General features: G+C 33.3%; 1 pseudogene; it reads right to left on the bottom strand.

The window, feature by feature from the left end:
• Window positions 1-934: 934 nt before the first annotated feature.
• Window positions 935-12,237, bottom strand: LOC115439064 (claudin-15-like; annotated as a pseudogene).
• Between the last annotated feature and the right edge of the window lie 214 nt (window positions 12,238-12,451).

Here is a 12,451-nt window from a genome sequence, read left to right as displayed (position 1 = left end):
TAAACAAAATCACTTCTGCACAACACACACTATTTCTACACAATGTCTACACTTCAGCAGAACTAAAAGTAAACATGTTTTAATTGTTTGAGTAAAAATGAATGAACGTGTACAAATGAATGAATGAACAAATGAATGAACGAGTGTACAAATGAATGAATGAACAAATGAATGAACGAGTGTACAAATGAATGAATGAACAAATGAATGAACGAGTGTACAAATGAATGAATGAACAAATGAATGAACGAGTGTACAAATGAATGAATGAACAAATGAATGAACGAGTGTACAAATGAATGAATGAACAAATGAATGAACGAGTGTACAAATGAATGAATGAACAATGAATGAACGAGTGTACAAATGAATGAATGAACAAATGAGAACAAACAAATGATCAAACAATGAAGGAAAGGACAAATGAGCGAATGGATGAACAAATGAATGAATGAACGAACAAACGAATAAATGAAAGAATAAACGGGCGAACAATTGAATGAATGAACAAACGAATGAATGACAAACAAATGAATTATGAACAAACGAACAAACATGAATAATCGAACAAATGATGAATGAATGCACGGATGAATGAACAAATGAATTAATGAGCAAATGAAAGTGTGAACGAAAGAATGCATGAATGAATGAACAAATGAATGAAAGAATAACGAGCAAACGAATGAACAAATGAATGAACGAATGAATGAAAGAATGAATGAACAAATGAACAAATGAATTGAACAAATGAATAAGAACCCACAAATAATGAACAAAGAATTAACGAACGAATGAAAGCATGATTCCCACATCATATAGAACCGGGGCTCCGACTCCACAGATAACTCAAACAAATCCAGTCACAGAATATGAAGCAGAACACATTTTATTGTGTGCAATCGTAAAAAAAAAAGAACAACAAAATGCACCAAATAAAGATAAAGTCATGGTTAAAACATCGACGGGTCATGAACTATTTATAAAACTGTACAAAAATAACACACAGTCTGTCGTGTGTTTACGTCGATCAACATGTGATTTATGAGAAAAGACTCGATCGGCCAAAAGCATAAATATGAAACTCAATCAGTTGAACTTCAGCTTTGTACAACTTTTACAACGTCAGCGGTGAATGAATGAACGCGTCACATCAGTCAGTGGTTCGGGGTTTTTTTTTTTTTGCGTTTCCTTAAACGTAAGCGTTGCGTCCGTAGGTGCTGGCGGCGACGCTCCGGGTCGGCGCCGCTCCGGAGTAAACGGTTCCTCTGGTCTGGTACGGCAACGGACTGAAAAAAACACAAAAAAATACATACACATGAAAACGACTGAAAACACACGTACAGAGGACAAAAGTAAACGTTGTGTTCAGGAAACGCTGTTGTTTTAATGTAAAAACTCAGTAACCCTTTAAAACCATTTGTGTCATATTTGCTACACCAGGTTCTGAGGCCTTTATCTTATCAACAAGATCAATACTGTCCTTAATGTGAGCTATGAGGACGTGTTACAGTCAAATAAAGACACTCAGATGATTTATGCTTCTATAAAACATGTAATTTAACAACTTTAAAACTAAACAGACTGTAAATTAAACCGTTCATATCAGTTAATATCAATAAATGTCACCATCCATGTTAAATCATGTTGATTATTTTGGATTTAATCAGTTATTCTGCTCATTTTTGTTCATTTTATTGCCAATTTTTTAATGTACTCTAATATACTGATGTAATGTAATTTCTAATGTATTTGTTTTTAACATGTTATTAATATTTTGTATATTTTCAACATTCTTTTGCTCATTCAAGTTAATTTTGTCACCTGTTCTTGTTCATTTTATTCCTAATTTTTCTAATGTATTCTAATGTACTGTTCTAATGTACTTTCCAATGTTTTTTTTTTTTTTTAATATTTTGTTAATATTTTGTATATGTTAGACATTATTTTGTGCATTCATGTTCATTTTGTTGCTCATTTTTGTTCATTTTATTCCTAATTTTTCTAATGTACTGTTCTAATGTTTGTTTGTTTTTTAATATTTTGTTACTATTTTGTATATTTTCAACATTATTTTGCTCATTCAGGTTCATTTTGTTGCTCATTTTGTTCAGTTTTGTGAAGTATTCCATCACTTTGTTGATTTTGTTGCATTTATCATTGATTATTTGCTAATCTTTAATGATTCTGTTCATATTTTGTTCATTTCTGTTTATTTCTGCTCATTTTTAAAAATGTTTTGTAAACGGTAGAGATTATTTTGCGTTCCTTTTTATTCCATTTGTTAATACTTGGTTAATTTTGAGGAGGTTTGATTATTTTGTTAATTTCTGTTCATTTTGTCAAATCAACTAATAATAATATATAATAATAATAATAATAATAATATAATAATATATAATAATAATAATAATTTAAAAATGCCCATAAAACAGATGAACTATTCTGTCAAAATAAATAACATTTTAAAAGTATCTAATCTATATTCAAGAAAAAAACTCAACATCTTCAATATTAAAGGCGTGAACAGGAAAAATTCTTACATTTATGAGAAAAAAATATGAATGTTATGTCAAGAAATCTGGTGGAAAAACACATGAATTAAAAACTACAAACCTTTCATTTTCTGTAAAATAAAAAGAGAAAAAGTAAAAAGTCTGGTTTCCTCAGATACTTAAATTATAACAAACTGAAAGAAAATTCAGAAATATTTGCTGAATTTCATGAAAAACTGCAGTTTTAAGTTCAGTCAGAACTGCTGATCGTCTTATAATCGTACAGAATCTTCATGAATACAATAATATTTTACATAAATGAAGGATCTTCATCTCTGGTGTAAACCTCCTTCTGACCTGCTGTTCTTAAACCAACCACTAGTGGGAAACAAAACCTGTGGCAGTGAATCTGTCTCATCTGATTTTGAATCATAAAAGCCATTGAAGTTCTAGCACCGAATCTTTTGCACTGAAATTAAGTATCTGATTTTTTTTTGCTGTCTGCTTTCTGTCTGTTTTTCCTCTTTTTGTCTTCTGTTTTTAGTCCGTTTTTCATCTCTTCTGTTTTTCATCTACGTTTCGTCTGTTTTTCGGCCGTTTGTCTTGTGTTTTTTTCTGTTTTTCATGTGTTTTGTTTGTTTTTTGTCTGTTTGTCTTCTGTTTTTTTCTGTTTTTCATCTGTTCTGTCTGTTTTCGTCTGTTCTGTCTGTTTTCATCTACTTTTCGTCTATTTTCATCTGTTTCATCTTCTGTTCTTTGTTTTTTGTCTGTTTGTCTTGTGTTTTTTTGTCCATTTTCATCTGTTCTGTCTGTTTTCATCTGTTTTCTATCTACTTTTAGTTTGTTTTTGTCTGTTTTCTTCTGTTTTTTGTCCGTTTTTCATCTGTTTTTGTCTGTTTTCCATCTACTTTTAGTTTGTTTTTGTCTGTTTTTCATCTGTTTTCATCTGTTTTCCATCTGTTTCACTTCTTGGCGTTCATACTCACTACTTCTCTTGGGTTCCTGAGGTGCAGGAGCAGGTCAGACAGACTCCTCCTGCGATGGCGAGAACGGCCGAACACCAGCCGATGTACAGACCTTCACCGATTTCATACCTGGAACACAAACGCACCACGGCTCAGATGGGAACCACAGAGTGTGACGTTCAGGGGCATTTGGGTCCATTGTAACAAAGAAATGCTAATTTTGTCGATTATTTTGCTTGTTTTTGCTCTTTTGTTCAATTTGTTGATCATGGTGCACTGTTTTTTTTTTTGTTTTTTTTTTTGCTCATTTAATAAGATTATTTTTCCTGTTAATGTTCATTTTGTTAGTTTGGCCTCAAACACAAACAGACTGTGGATCATGTTTTCAACCACCGTGTGGCATTCACGGTCGGACGTCTTACTTGGTTCCGATGAAGAACGGGTCGAAGAAGTCCTGGGTGATGTTGAAGGCGTACCAGTACACTGACACCATGGTGCAAATACCTACGGGTGGAAAACAACCATCTTTAAAGGAGCTGAATGTACGAATTCTGTTCAAAGTAATCCTAAATGGGGAGGGGATACCATGCTCTGCAGTATTTGGAATGGGACTGCAGTACCAGTTTTGGCCACAATCCTACATGTGACTCCTTTAATAATCACACACAGGGTCCAAGTCTGAAACACATGATGATGATGATGTCGATGTGTAATAATGGATCCTTTTATGTAAATAAGGCTTTGTACATTCAGGTTCATTTTGTTGCTCATTTTGTTCAGTTTTGAAGTATTCCATCACTTTGTTGATTTTGTTGCATATATTTTTGATTATTTTGCTAGTCTTTTATAATTCTGGTCATATTTTCTTCATTTATGTTTATTTCTGCTCTTTTTTATATTATATATATATATATATATATATATATATAGTATATTTTCAACATTATTTTGTTCATTCATGTTCATTTTGTTGCTCATTTTGTTCAGTTTTGTGAAGTATTCCATCACTTTGTTGATTTTGTTGCATATATCTTTACTTATTTTGCTAGTCTTTTATAATTCTGGTCATATTTTGATCATTTATGTTTATTTCTGCTGGGTTTTTTTTTGTTTTTTTTTTTTAAATATTTTATATTTTCAACATTATTTTGCTCATTCAGGTTCATTTTGTGTGCTCATTTTGTTCAGTTTTGTGAAGTATTCCATCACTGTTGATTTTGTTGCATATATCTTGGATTATTTTTGCTAGTCTTTTATAATTCTGGTCATATTTTGATCATTTATGTTTATTTCTGCTCTTTTTTTTTTTTAATATTTTGTATATTTTCAACATTATTTTGCTCATTCATGTTCATTTTGTTGCTCATTTTGTTCAGTTTTGTGAAGTATTCCATCACTGTTGATTTGTTGCATATATCTTGGATTATTTTTGCTAGTCTTTTTAATTCTGGTCATATTTTGATCATTTATGTTTATTTCTGCTCTTTTTTTTTTAATATTTTGTATATTTTCAACATTATTTTGCTCATTCACGTTCCTTTTTATTCCATTTGTTAATACTTGGTTCATTTTTGAGGAGGTTTGATTATTTTGTTAATTTGTTCATTTTGTTAAATCAAGAAATCGTAGTAATTTTAAAAATGCACGCAACACAGATGAAATATTCAGTCAAAATAAAATAACATTTTAAAAGTATCTAATCTAATCTAATATTTCAAGAAAAAAAAACTCAACATCCTCAATATTAAAGGCGTGAACTGGAAAAATTCTTACATTCATGAGAAAAAAATATGAATGTTATGTCAAGAAATCTGGTGGAAAAACATTAACTAAAAACTACAAACCTTTCATTTTCTATAAAATAAAAAGAGAAAAAGTAAAAGTCTGGTTTCCTCAGATACTTAAATTATAACAAACTGAAAAGAAATTAATGAATATTTGCTAAATTTTCTGAAAAACAATGAAAAACTGCAGCTTAAATTCAGTCAGAACTGCTGATTGTTTTATAATCATAAAGAATCTTCATGAATACGATGATATTTTACATGAAGGATCTTCATCACTGGTGTAAACCTCATTCTAACCTGCTATTCTTTAAACCAACCACTAGGGCCGACAAAACCACAGTTTATGTTCATCAGTGACTGAAAACAGACTTTTATGGCTGTCAACATTAAATAAACTCACATGGAAACAGGAAAAAACAAAAACCTTTAGGAACGATATTAATAAAGGACACACATTGAATTTCTAAGACAGATTATTCCATATTTTCAACATCTTCATATTAAAGGCGTGAATATGACTTTAACCCTTTCATGCACAGTGGTCACTCCAGTGGACAGTTGTTCTCCAGCTGTTCTTTTGTATATTCATGGGTTTTGTTGTTTTAGTTCCATATCAGCCAACACAGTGGACGCTTATGCATCATCCCATACACTGTAATTCAGACCATTACTGTAACTTTGCTGTTCTTGATAAACCTGATCTGCAGTGACATGTTTCAGTGTAAATCATTGTTATTTGTTAGAAAAAAAAGTTTTTTTGTTTTTTTTTACATATTATCTCCATGAAAAGAGTAATAATTAGTATTAGAATATGTAAAAATGTGAGAAAACATCAGATTTTTTTCATTGTTTTAATATCAATTTCTGATATTGGGTTTTAACCCTTTCATGCACAGTGGTCACTACAGTGGACAGCTATTCTACAGCTGTTCTTTTGTATGTTCATGGATTTTGTTGTTCTTTTCATTGTTGTTTTTTTTTTTTTAAACACATATCTTTATTCAAGTTTTAAGACACTACATATCTTTTCTGACATGAATTGGTCACATTATGTATATTTCTCCTGAGGATAAACCCCAGAATCACAAGCCCTCCCCATAGTTTCATACAATTTACAGTAAATACATGTTTCTGTGCGTCAAAAATTAAACGTGTGGTGTCCAGCTGAGTGGATATTTTTGCAACTTCATGAAAAAGAGGTTCATAAGAATTTTTTTGTCATTGTTACTTTTTTTAAATGTATTTTTACATTTTTTAAAAATTATCTTTATTTAATTAATTAATTTATTTATTTATTTTTCAGAAGAAAATTTTTAATCACATTGTTTTTTTCATGCCTAAAGAGGAATAAAACACTCCGGGAAAAAATTTGATTAAGGTTCTCATAATTCGTGCATGAAAGGGTTAATGATCACACACACGGGGTCAAAGTCTGAAACACACGATGATGACGTCGACGTGTAATAAATGGATCCTTTTCAGTGTAAACACGAAGGAAACTCTGCCCTTGGTTTTAGGACTCTGTCTGTGGGAGTGTCCTTGGGTGGTTCTAACCTTGGAGGATGAACAGGACGCCGGCGGTGCCTGCGATCCGCCCTTTGAGGACGTAGTTTTCTCCGCCCGCCTTGGAACACTGGATCCCGATGAGTGCCGCCACCAGGCCGAAGGTTCCCAGGACGATGGAGCAGATCATCAGGGCACGAGACGCCTGGATGTAACCTGGAACAGCGAGAAAAACGCACCTGAACGCACCGCAGACGCATGATATCAGCCGCACAGGGTCAGGAGATAAGGGCCAGGGGTCAGTGAAGGGGTCGTCAGGGGGGGTCAGTGAAGGGGTCGGAGTCTTAAAGGGTCCACGTTTCACAATCAAAACACTTAAGTTTCACAATTAAAGACACAAAGTCTGTTTTTCACCTGTTTTTGTTTGTTTTTCACCTGTTTTTGTCTGTTCTCACCTGTTATTTGTCTGTTTTGCCTGTTTTTTTTTCTGTTTTTCATCAGTTTTTGTCTGTTTTTTTTACCTGTTTTTTTGTCTGTTTTTCACCTGTTTATTGTTTTTCACCTGTTTTTTGTTTGTTTTTCAACTGTTTTTGTTTGTTTTCAACTGTTTTTGTCTGTTTTCACTTGTTTTTTTTGTTTTTTTTTTTTAGCTGTTTTTTGTTTCTTTTTCACCCATTTTTTGTCTGTTTTCATCATTTTTTCTCAGTTTTTTTTTTTTTTTACCTGTTTTTGTTTGTTTTTCACCTGTTTTTTGTCTGTTCTCACCTATTTTTGTCTATTTTTTGCCTGTTTTTTATCTGTTTTTCAACAGTTTTTGTCTGTTTTTTTCACCTGTTTTCCATCTGTTTTTCATTTGTTGTCTGTTTTCCATCTGTCACTGTTTTTTGTCTGTTTTCTATCTTTTTCCATTTGATGTCTGTTTTTTGTCTGTTTTCCGTCTGTTTTCTGTCTGTTTTCCGTTTTTTGTCTGTTTTCCGTCTGTTTTCTGTCTGTTTTCCATTTGATGTCTGTTTTTGTCTGTTTTCCGTCTGTTTTCGGTCTGTTTTCCGTTTGTTGTCTGTTTTCTGTCTGTTTTCCGTTTTTTGTCTGTTTTCCGTCTGTTTTCTGTCTGTTTTCCATTTGTTGTCTGTTTTCTTCTGTTTTTCCGTCTGTTTTCTGTCTGTTTTCCGTTTTTTGTCTGTTTTCCGTCTGTTTTCTGTCTGTTTTCCATGTGTCTTTTTTTGTCTGTTTTCCGTCTGTTTTCGGTCTGTTTCCGTTTGTTGTCTGTTTTCTGTCTGTTTTTCTTGTTTTTGTCTGTTTTCCGTCTGTTTTCTGTCTGTTTTCCATTTGTTGTCTGTTTTCTGTCTGTTTATCATCTGTTTTCCATTTGTTGTCTGTTTTCTGTCTGTTTATCATCTGTTTTCCATTTTTTGTCTGTTTTCTGTCTGTTATCATCTGTTTTCCATCTGTTTTTTCATTTGTTGTCTGTTTTCCATCTGTCATGTGTTTTTTGTCTGTTTTCCGCCTGTTTGTCATCTTTTATCTGTCTATTTTCCGTCTGTTTCCATTTGTTTTTCCATCTGTTTTCCATCTTTGTCACCGTCTCAGGAATGACTTGACTGAACTTCTTTTATTTTCACCTGGACTCATGGGGAAGGGTTTAGACCTTGGCTGCCAAAGGTCAAAGGTCAAGGCCGCTGGGACCTCATAAAACTGCCGGTAAATGACAACGACACAAACGGGCGTCTGTTGATTTTATGGTATTGTTTGAGTTCAAATCATCATAAATGTTCAAGGTAATAAAATAAAGTGACTCAAGTTGAATTAACATCAACACTTTCCATCAACTATAAACACTGAGACGAGTGAGTTATTTAATCAATAAATACAACATTCAATAATAACAGAGGATTAAGTTTCAATAATATTAGTTTATCATTTATTCGTTCAATGTTTTTAACATTTCACTCAAAACAATATGAAAATCTGAGTAAACTTTCAATTAGTTTCCATTTCCGGCAGATTTTATTGCTTTTTTTTTTTTGTTTTTTTAGATAATATTGAAGTTAATGGTCTTTCTGAGGGTTAAAAAAGTTCTTTCTACTATGTATGTAAACCTGAAAAACATGATTCATTCACAAATAAACTGGTGACAAAATTACATTAATATGTTGCAATACATTTCTTAAAAAATAATTAAAATGCAGTAAAATAATTCAATCAAATGTAGTTTAAAAAAAAAGGTTAAATTTAATTTTCCAACTCACATTGTAACAAATATTTAATATTTTTCATCTGATTTCCTCCCTTTTTAACATTTAGGTTGCATTAAATATATTATAATGAATATTCTACAGCCTTAAAATCTACTCATAATTATATGTGACTTACATGTGTCATATTTTTAAAGCTTATACAAATTTATTTTTTAATTCAAAAGGATCATTGATTGATTGATTGATGTATTTATTTCGAATGTGTATGTCAAAAAAGAAGAAAAATAATGAACAAACAAAACATTTAACATAAGACATATAATACATATTCAAAAAGGAATTAACCGAATGTAAAATACACTCAGAATGATGAGATGTGTAAATAATTAAAGGACTTCACACACTAATGATCTTCTATTAATTCTAGTAAATATTAACTGTAACACAACTGAACTCAATGACTATTTACAACACCATAAAGTTTCACTGCACATGTTTAATTTGTAATTTTTTGGTTCTTGAAACAGAGATGATCCATATTTAACATAACTTTTAATTTATATTTATGATTCTATATGTGTACAATAAATTACATATAATGTAACTGACATGTACGGAGGCTCCTGAAGGGTCAAAAGTGATGAGATGGTTGTTTTTGTTTGTTTTTATTTTATATTTTGATCACGTATTCAGACCAACATGATCTAAAATGAAATAATAACAGAATAACATAGAAATAATGACAACTATAAACTGTTCTCATGTAAATATTTACATTACAAACTAGCCTTTTACAAAAAAATTAAATTATATGAATAAATATGAACATGGAAATGCTTTAAAAGTGGAATTTAACATCATTTTGTTGAAGTTTCTGAAATTTTGGTCTTGTTCTTGTTTATTTTGTTCATATTTGTAACTTTTGTCATTTTTGTTTATTTCTGTTCATTTTGTTTAAATTTGTCTCTTTTTTTTTTGTCCATGTTTTGAAAACAAAAACGACAAAAAAAAAAAGTACAAATATGAACAAAATAAACAAGAAAAAAAATTTCAGACACTTCAACAAAATGATGTTAAGGCATTTCATGTTCATATTTGTTCATACAATTAATTTTTTTGTGAAAGGTTGTTTGTAAAGGTAAATGTTTATATTAGAACAGTTTATAGTTGTCATTATAGATTATTATGTTATTACGTTACTGGTCTGATCCACTTATATCACAGTTTACATCAAAAAATTTGAATAAAAAACACAACAAATATGAAGAACCTGAAATTTCTTCAGAAAAATCCGTGTAATTTTATGAATTTTCTGCTGTTATTAAATGCTTTGTGTGTTTGTAGATCCACTGTCATCTGTACGTTATAATGTACATGTGGAAATGATAAACTGAGACAGAATATTATTAAAATTACGGTTATTTTTCTTAATAAATTTCACGTTGTTCATGTAATTCACATTTTTTAAAGTAATAGTTTGTAGATATAAATATTTTTCATGGTGTAATTTCACTTTTTCGCTCTAAAATATAGTAAAACATTTGTAGTTGACATTATTTATAAGTTATTCTATTATTATTACACTGGTCTGATACCTGAACCATAATGACTAGAACGTCATTATTTAAAGTGTAGTGAAATCATCCATGGACAGGGTTAGTCTTAGTTTAATGATCCAATAACATGAACATTCTGGAGGTTTTCGGCTCTGATGGGGTCTGGGCTCCTCTGACCTGGAGCTAAGGAACACTTGGATCATGGAACTGTTCCTGTTTTCCACTGTAAAACATAAAGAAATATTTGGATTTGACTTTAATTATAAGTTATTGTGTTTTTATTCTATATGTGGAACCTGAACTAAAGTGAGTTTGAATAGATAGAATAAATAAATAGACAACCAAACAGAACAGAACAGAACCGAATAGAATAGAATAGAAAAAATATAGAACAGAACCGAATAGAACCGAATAGAACCTGAATAGAATTGAATAGAAAAATATAGAATAGAACCGAGTGGATAAAGAATAGAACAGAAAATAGAATAATAGAATAGAATAGAAAAATATAGAATACAACCGAATAGAATAGAATAGAAAAATATAGAATAGAACCGAACAGAACCGAATAGAAATGAATAGAAACGAATAGAATAGAATAGAATAGAATAGAATAGAATAGAATAGAAAAATATAATAGAACCGAGTGGAATAGAATACAACAGAACAGAATGGAACGGAATAGAAATAGAATAGAAAAATATAGATAGAACCGAATGGAATAGAATCGAACAGAACAGAACAAACAGAACAGAACAGAACAGAACAGAATGAATAGATCTTTAATGTCACAGAAACATTTAAAATCCATTTAGCAGTGAAAATAAAAGTGTGTATAAATAAACAAACATACTGAAAAATCTAGACCTTTTTTTTCCCCAGCCCGGACCCTAACTCTCCTGTGGGTTGGGGGTGTTTTTTCCCCAGCCCGGACCCTAACTCTCCTGTGGTTGTGGGTGGTGTTTTTTCCCCCCCAGCCCGGACCCTAACTCTCCTGTGTGTGGGTGGTGTTTTTTCCCCAGCCCGGACCCTAACTCTCCTGTGGGTGTGGGTGTTTTTTTTCCCCAGCCCGGACCCTAACTCTCCTGTGGTGTGGGTGGTGTTTTTTCCCCAGCCGGACCCTAACTCTCCTGTGGGTGGGTGGTGTTTTTTCCCCAGCCCGGACCCTAACTCTCCTGTGGGTGTGGGTGTTTTTTTTTCCCCAGCCCGGACCCTAACTCTCCTGTGGGTGTGGGTGGTGTTTTTTCCCCAGCCCGGACCCTAACTCTCCTGTGGGTGTGGGTGGTGTTTTTTCCCCAGCCCGGACCCTAACTCTCCTGTGGGTTGGGTGGTGTTTTTTCCCCAGCCCGGACCCTAACTCTCCTGTGGTGTGGGTGGTGTTTTTTCCCCAGCCCGGACCCTAACTCTCCTGTGGGTGTGGTGGTGTTTTTTCCCCAGCCCGGACCAACTCTCCTGTGGGTGTGGGTGGTGTTTTTTCCCCAGCCCGGACCCTAACTCTCCTGTGGTGTGGGTGGTGTTCGTACCGCTCAGCGCCAGCGATGGGAACTCCCTACAGTTGTGGACGCCGGTGGAGTCGGTGGCGCACGACATCCACAGGTTCTCGTAGATGGTGGAGGTGTGATGACGTTCCCGTCCACGGTGGAGGTCCTCCAGTAGCGGTTGGGGAGGGCGATGCCCACCATCACCCACCCGAGGAAGCCCAGAACCAGCGCTACCACTTCCACGATTGGATCCATGAGCCCGGTCCGGTCCCACCCGCGTCCAGATCCCTATGGTTCTGATTATGGGTTATAGATGAAGGATTATGGGTAATCACGGAGCGGGTGCATGTGATGGAGCGGTCGGAGGGTTTGTGAGTTGTGTCCGCCGCTACAGATATGGATAATGATTTATACGGGTCCAATCCCTCCCCTCTGCCTTCTTCTTCTACCGTTTTTTTCTTGGTTTTAC

Source organism: Sphaeramia orbicularis, chromosome 18, assembly GCF_902148855.1.
Source record: "Sphaeramia orbicularis chromosome 18, fSphaOr1.1, whole genome shotgun sequence".
Lineage (NCBI taxonomy): Eukaryota > Metazoa > Chordata > Actinopteri > Kurtiformes > Apogonidae > Sphaeramia > Sphaeramia orbicularis.
Note: the sequence above shows the minus strand (reverse complement) of the source record. Positions and strands in the feature narration are given on the sequence as shown.